The sequence below is a fragment of the Mustela putorius genome, unplaced genomic scaffold, assembly GCF_011764305.1.
Source record: "Mustela putorius furo isolate JIRA1106 unplaced genomic scaffold, ASM1176430v1.1 tig00537227_pilon_pilon_pilon, whole genome shotgun sequence".
Classification (NCBI taxonomy): Eukaryota; Metazoa; Chordata; class Mammalia; order Carnivora; family Mustelidae; genus Mustela; species Mustela putorius.
The window spans coordinates 8,748,900-8,756,810 of NW_025422368.1; the positions used below are offsets into that span (position 1 = coordinate 8,748,900).

Here is a 7,911-nt window from a genome sequence, read left to right on the forward strand (position 1 = left end):
ACACTCTTACTAATCAACCGCTATGTTGACACTAGCTTTCCATCATGACAATGAGGCTGTAGTACACAGAAGACGTTTTCTGTCCACGGACGGCCCCCCAGTTTGGAATCCTACTTCTCGTGGAACTAAGCCAACACCAAAATATTCCCCCAAGGAAGCCAGACACAAATGAATATGTACTGTTTTATTCCATTTATACTTCAAGTATAAAAACAGGGGGAAAAAACACGAATGCATGCTCTTAGAAGTGAGGAGAGAGGTAGTACATGGTGGGGGCATACGGGATGCTTCTGGAATGCGGATTATGTTCTATTTCTGGATCAGGGTGCTGATTACACAGGTGTGTTTGGTTTATAAATCCCATTTGACAACACGCTGAAAATTCTGGTAGCAGTTTGTCACTGTTCCTATTATTTAGAAGGATGTAGAAAAATTTATGTTTAGATGTTAACTTATGTTGTCCCAGAAGTTTCTTTTTAAATCTTTTTTTTTTTTTTACATTTTATTTATTTATTTGACAGGCAGAGATCACAAGTAGGCAGAGAGGCAAGCAAAGAGAAGAGGAAGCAGGTTCCCCACTGAGCAGAGAGCCTGATGCGGAGCTCCATCCCAGGACCCTGAGATCACGACCTGAGCCAAAGGCAGAGGCTTAACACACCGAGACACCCAGGTGCCCCCACTGTGAAGGTTTTCAACAACAAGAGGTAAGTGTGCCTTTCCGATTCCCACCAGATTGAGGCAGGGGTCATGGGAAGGAACTGATGGGGAATCAGGAGCTCTAGCACTGGGAGTCCGTGTCTAAGTCCTTCTGATATTTATCCCTCTCCGCCTGTTTTCTGACTACACCTGAGTCCTAAGGCTCTCCAGTCTGTAATTCTCTCTTGATCACTCATTATTGCCGTTTTCCTGTTTTGATCTAGAGTAGCTTTTTTGGCACTCTAGTTATCAAATTAGGTAGACACCAGGAAAAATTGATGATATCATGACAAATCAGCATAGCTCTTTACCAAAGGCAGGAACCCTGGGACAGGGTACCCCCTGACTCCTGATTTATGGCCAGTACATGGCCTGAAGCAAAGCCTGGCATTTTTCTGGACCTCAGTTTGGTCATTTGTAAGTCAAAGGAGCCAGACTGGATGATCCTTCAAAATCCTTCCAGGTCATGGTTCTGCTTCTGAGTTAACTTGTTCAGATCTAAGAAGTAGCTGAACCAAAACTCTAGGGTTCTGGCTCAAACCCAGTTTTCTTTCTACAGAGATGTATGTAAAAAAGCAAGTTGTAGTCAGATTTTAAAATTCTTGTTGACCAGTTTGTGCTGAATGCAGATGTCATGAGGTAAATGAGGTAAATACATTCTCCTTGCCTTTCAGGTGGGGAAACTGCCCATCATGTGGACAGGGGATTCACCCCAGTATGTGTGCCTGACTGGTGCCAGAGGCAGGATGAAAAGCCTCGTCCTACAGATTTCAGCGCTTTCCTCTCTCCTAACAGGCTCGTAACATGCCCCCAAATCAACAAATAAGCCAAAAATAAATCCTATCCCAAAGCAAAAGCAGTCCTTCTTTTTCTGTTTTCCTCCAGTTGAGGAAGAAAAACAAGAATGGGAAAGTTTCATTTATCTCCCCCTATGGGGGAGTTCACATTTTATCGGGAAGTTATCAATACTTTGGGGGTATAAAAGGCATTATAAGTACAGGATCAAAGATCAACAAGGATTTCCTTCTCTTCTCTCTCTCTCCCCCCCCCCCGCCTTTTTTTTTTTAATATTCTTGTGGAAGTTAGAAAGGCATACAGGTAGCCCACTCAACCTGATATGACGCCTTTAGGGGGTGTCAAGGGTGATATGAGCCTACACTCTATGGAAACAATTCTAGGATGTGTAGCAAGCATTGTGGACAACACTCTGAGCAGACTTAGGAATATTTTTAATTACTGTTTCAAGCAGGCTGATGATTGTTTCAGAACAAGTCTCCCGTCACACCCCTGCACTTGATCTGCAGAATTCCTTAGAAGACACTGGACCCAGCAGGCAGTAATATATCACATGCCCAACAAAGACAAAAAAATGTCCTGGACATTGCCGTAACTCTCAAGGAGTTGTTAGAGTTCACTCAAGTACTTCTAAAAATACGATGGGTTAAACTTTCCGAGCCTGCTTCCTTTAGATGGACCATCAATAACTAGGCAAAGAATAGCTATTACAAGAAAATATGTACAATATTTAGTCAGTCCTTATTCTGTGGTTTATCTGTGCTGAATCCCCCCATTCAATTTGTATCTCCAAAGTCTACTCTAAGCTGAACACTGAGGTTTTGAGTTAGTTCTACATATAATCAGACTATTTTCTAAATCGGGTGTTACGAGTCTGCCTACTTGTTACTTTCCGTAGTTGTAAAATGCATGGGTATGTTCCCATGAAAGCTATGTTCTCCTGAACCCACCCCCACCACACCCCCAGCATGGTGACCTTACTGAGTGCAAGGATAATGTCTCTTAGAAACTGCTTACGTCCAATAGCACTTTCTAGTGTTCCATGTATCATTTGTGAAACATATTTTTAGACTCTATTATGCCAGAGGCCAAGAGTTACAAATATAGCACAGCAAGTTGGACACAGTCCTGTCCCCACAGAACTGACTGCCAAAAAGTATACGGCCAGGAACCCTGGGGTACCCAGTGAGAGGGAAATAGAGGGTCCTGCAGAAGCTTGCTGGAGGCCAGCAAAGGCTTCCTAAAAGGATTCTCAGCTGGGCTGAGACTTGAAGGGCAAGTAGGAATTCACCAAGTGAAGGAGCATGGCGGGGGGAAAGGTGCCCTGTGTGGGGAGGGCCGGGAACTGGAGAAATGGGATAGCTCTCCCAGAGACCTGAATGCCCCATTGGAGGCCAGGCTGCAATCATTTGCAGGTGACAGTCCAAAATATTGCTGAAGGGAACAGTGAATGCTCTGAGGCACACTTGATGAGCTGGACTCTGCCTGTAGGGTCCCAGTCACCGTCCCGCCTCCCAAGAATGCTCCCCCATGAACAGGAGCCTATGTTCCACTCAATACTCCTTATCTCTTATCAGCATGTGCAGTTCGCACTTTGAGTTAGGGCCCCTGTAGAGCACAGGGACAGAGGGAGCCTCAACCGCCCACTCATCTACAGTTTGCATTTAGGGAACAGTCACCATGAGGCAGGCAGTCTGATGTGAGTTGTGACTAGTAACAGCAAACCTCAAGCCAGGCACTCTCCTAAGCCTCTGTCCTATACTAGTGAACTTTTTTTCTTTTAATTCTTACAAACTCTCTGAGGTAGTATACGTTATTATCCCTATTCTACGGGTGAGGAAACTGAAGCACAGAGAGGCAGAGCAACTTGTCCAAGGTCACACAGCTAGCAGTCAAGGAGTCGCACTGGAACCCAGCCAGCCCAGCTCCGGCCTGAACTCTTAGGCCCTGCACCCTGTGCTTCTCTACCTCCACAGAACAAGGGGGACACCAAACCTCTCTTCTGCCAGGGATTTTTCCTTCTGCTGGGGAAGGTGGACACAAACACCTACCCAGAGTACAAGGCTATGTTAGAATTGTGAATCATACAGGGAGCCTGGGTGGTTCAGTGGGTTAAGCCTGTCTTCAGCTCAGGTCATGATCTCAGGGTCCTAGGATCGAGCCCCGCATCGGGCTCTCTGCTCAGCAGGGAGCCTGCTTCCCTGTCTTTCTCTGCCTGCCTCTCTGCGTACTTGTGATTTCTCACTCTGTCAAATAAATAACTAAATCTTAAAAAGAAAGAAAGAAAGAAATATGAATCATACAAATGCAGCTCAAAAAATAAACTTCAGGAGGCATAGTCTACAACATGGATACAAAACAACATATATTTTCCACAAGAGAAATGGCTACCGCTTACTGAGTGTGCCTCCCAAGCACCTGGCATTTCATTTAAATTACCTCATTGCCTTCTCACAGCAACTATGCAAGGAAGATACTATCTGTTCAGAAGCAGCTCAGGCTACAGTAAGTCGTGTAGCCAGATTCAGAGGGTGAAGCTGAGGTTCTTGCCTTGCTCCTTGGGGCCTCCTTAAAATACAGTGCTTTAACCTTACTCCAAAGAATCTGCATCAATTTCATGTAACTTCTCTTTGTTGTAGACAGTAAGGGGAAGTGTTTCACTTCAGGCAGTTACCAGATTCACTTCCCAAATTCTGCAACAGGAAGCGGCGAACATACCAAAACATCGTGCTCATGGCAGCCTGACTGCTTGGGGAGAAAGCTCTAGCTGCAGACCACTCCACCTGGGGCGGACAGGAACACTGCCCAGAGCACTGTAAGGCAGAAGGACGCCATCTTGGAGTTCTAGATCCTACTGGGCCAGGGGAGAAGTGGTATGAAGAGCATCGCAAAGCAACAAGGTGAGGAAGAGGAAAAAGGGGGAGGCAGAGGAGGGAAAGAAGGAGGGTAGATCAGACAACGCAGCACAATTAAAACTTTAATCCTTATCTTCCCAGGAAGATTTTCTTTCAATAGCCAAGGGTGCCTAACCTATGTTGGTCAATTCAACCTCTGCCTTGGCTGTCAGGTATCCCGAAAAAGAAGACTAGGGAGCAAGGGTTAATATCCAAGATTTCAGGATAGGAAGATACATTTTAACCCTGAAGTACAAGATAAATTACATCAAAGAATAAGGAAAAGATGAAAATTATAACTTTGCTTTTAAACATATACTACAATTTTATTTATTTATTTTTAAAGATTCTATTTATTTGACAGAGAGAGATACAGCAAGAGAGGGAACACAACAGAGGAGTGGGAGAGGGAGAAGGAGGCCTCCCATGAGCAGGGAGCCTGATGCAGGGCTCGATTCCAAGACCCCGGGATCATGACCTGAGCTGAAGGCAGATGCTTAATGACTGAGCCACCCAGGCGCTCCTACAGTTTTACACTAATGGCTTCTTTCACACTTCCTCCAACCCTCCAGCCATGTGGACTAATACCCATTGTACTAATTAACCTTATGGTCACATAACCTGAAGATCATTTTATATTCGTTTTTCACTCCTTTTGGAGACTAAAATAGGGGCAAGGTATTAGACTTTCCAAAGAGAAGAAAACAGAAAAGAACATAACGACAAATAAAACTAACCTCCCCCCCCCACGGGGGCATCAAGAGTAGCAAGGATTCAAATTAGAGTATCACAGAGGAAGGAATGTGCAGCTGAGTCAGAAATGTAGTGACCTGTGTGATGAATAAAGGGAAGTGAATCTTATCCCTTCTGGCCAATGAACGCAGACAGCGTGTGGGGAGCCTGGAGGCAGCCTGCTTTCCCTTGGGCCTGCTTAGAGATTAGGTAAATAGAAACATCTTCAAATAACGCAAGATGTAAGAAACTGAAAGCATAACAAGCTGGAGGAGTCATCAGACGATATATTTAGGAGAGCTTATTTGGCAAGCTAGAAAGACAGAACAGCAAGACGTGGTCAATTAAAAGTATTTAAGGCTAAGTGTCTATGACCGGGAGGGACTTAAAAACTCTGGCAAAGAATGAGAAGAGACCACCATTCTCCGAAGATCAGGCAGTAATTTTAACAAACCCATTCATTCACCATTGCACCAACGGCCACTTTCTACATCAAGACTACTTCAAGATTTCAACAAAAGGAATTGGTTGACAAGAGAATTACCAGGAACTCAGAAGTATTTAATGGTGGGGGGGGGGACTGCTATACAAGGGAAAGTTTGTTCTGTATATTATCTAGGCTACACATACTTTTCAAGCTTGTGGGGGTGCGGAGCTAGGAAGAGGTAGGACCTTTAAAAACAGACACTGTTGAAAAATCCCTACACTCACAGAATTTTGGGCAGCTTTGAGGCACAGTTAGACCCCTCCTCTCCCTGGAGCCTCCTAACGGGCTATTTAGGTAGAACAAGAAATTTCTTCATTTTACAGAGGAGGAAACAGAGGCCCAGGAAGGCCAAATATATTGATATAGTCATGCAGCTAGTAAATGCAGGACGGAGATAATCCAAATTATCTTTTCCCAAAGCCCATGCTTCCCCCCCCTACCCCAGGGCTGTATAAATCTCAACAAGTAAATTCTCAGCTCAAAGATGTTAATAAAGTGAAATGATTTCAAATTTTTTTTAAATATTTTTATTCATTTGTTTGTCGAGAGAGGGAGAGAGAGAGCACAAGCGGGGGGCGGGGGGCAGCAGGCAGAGGGAGAAACAGACTGCCTACTGTGCAGAGAGCCCAATGTAGGACTCGATTCCAGGACCCTGGGATCATGACCTGAGCCAAAGGTATATGCTTAACTGACTAAGCCATCCAGATTTCACTTTTCTTGACTTGCTGTTGAAACCTGTCTCCTAGGGACACCTGGGTGGCCCAGTGAGTTGAGCGGCCGGCTCAGGGGATAATCTCAGGATCCCGATCTCAGGGCTGTGGGAGGGAGCCCCTGCGTGGGGCTCTGCTTAGGTTTCTGCTTGGGTTCTTGCTCCCTCTCCCCCCCACCCAGCACTCTCTTGCACTCTCTCTCTCAAATAAGTAAATAAATCTTCTAAAAAAAAATCCCCTAAGTTTCCTGGACTCCTAGTTAATAGTTTGCTCACCTATTCTGATGCACTTCTCACTTCTTTGCCACTCAAAGTGGTCCCATCACCTACCTGGAGCTTTCTGGAAGACTCTGTAAACAGAGCTTCTCCCTTCTGGTTCTAAAGCTATGGTTACCTCACTTTCCCCGTCTGTCAAGTCTTGCTATGTAATCTTTGGTCTGTATGTGCTTTGCCGTAGCCATAAAACTGTATGCTTGGCAGTGGAGGAACCATCCTTGGGCTCCCTTTCCTGAGTCACCTGCCTTACCCCCTGCAGTGCCCACCACTGTTCTCAACATGCAGAAGCTCGATAAATACAAACTGAATTGCAAAAAATCACTTATTCTCTCAGCGTTCTATTCTTGCACAAGAAATTGCTTCTTGGCATCATAAAATTTGGGCACTGCGGTACCTTGTATGATATATTGTGGGGAATTTATCAATTTCATAAAATATGATGTTTCAGTTGCATGAGGTTCAAAGTTGCTGACTTTGTTTTAGTCAAAAATTTTATCTTAATTTCATCTGCTATTTTATCAGCTTTTTCCGCTCTTGTGGGGAACAGAGGAAATACATTTATAGTAAAATTAATAGTAATAACAAATAGCTGATATTTATTGTTTATCATGTGCAGATACATGCTGAATTATTCATATTTATTATTTCATTTAATGCTCATAATCCCTTTCTTGAATTTATAGATGAGAAAACAGAGGCACAGGGGAGAGAAACAACATACCCCAGCTCCCACTGCTCATGGATGGCAGATTCAAATCCCCCCCTGGAAGCCACCTTTTAAATCAGTTACTTGGTGCAGTCACAAAAATAATGACTTTGTAGTCTTTTAAACAGTTATTGAGATGTAATCACTTTACATGACTTTGCTACTTTAATTTTCCACAGAAAAGCTTAAGATTTGTAATATGCTGCTGCTTTTTTTTTTTTTTTTAAGACTTTATTTATTTGACAGACAGAGATCACAAGTAGGCAGAAAGGGAGGCGAAGAGGGGGAAGCAGGCTTCCTGTTGAGCTGAGTAGAGAGCCCAGTGCGGGGCTCAATCCCAGAACTCTGAGATCATGACCTAAGCCGAAGGCAGAGGCTTAACCCATTGAGCCACCCAGGCACCAGTATGCTTCCTCTGAATCCAGCAGTTTTTTAACTGCTCTGTAACTCTAAGAACACTACCAAAACTGAGGCTTTTTGCCTCCATTTTGTCCCCTCTAAAATGAGAGTGTGAAGAGTCATTGTTAGGATGAAACGAGTTTGTGAGGGGAAAACACCCATAAGCAGGACCAAGTGCCCACAACATGCTTCTGTTGGTGTCCGCGTAACTGGGCTC

The 7,911-nt window shown here is 44.3% G+C and overlaps 1 long non-coding RNA gene across 1 annotated transcript; it reads left to right on the plus strand.

Annotated features, from left to right (window-relative positions):
* Positions 1–211: 211 nt before the first annotated feature.
* On the plus strand, positions 212–1,552 carry LOC123390059. Its single transcript, XR_006604714.1, has 3 exons — positions 212–340; positions 522–704; positions 1,371–1,552. It is a non-coding gene; the product is annotated as an uncharacterized LOC123390059 (long non-coding RNA).
* Positions 1,553–7,911: the final 6,359 nt, after the last annotated feature.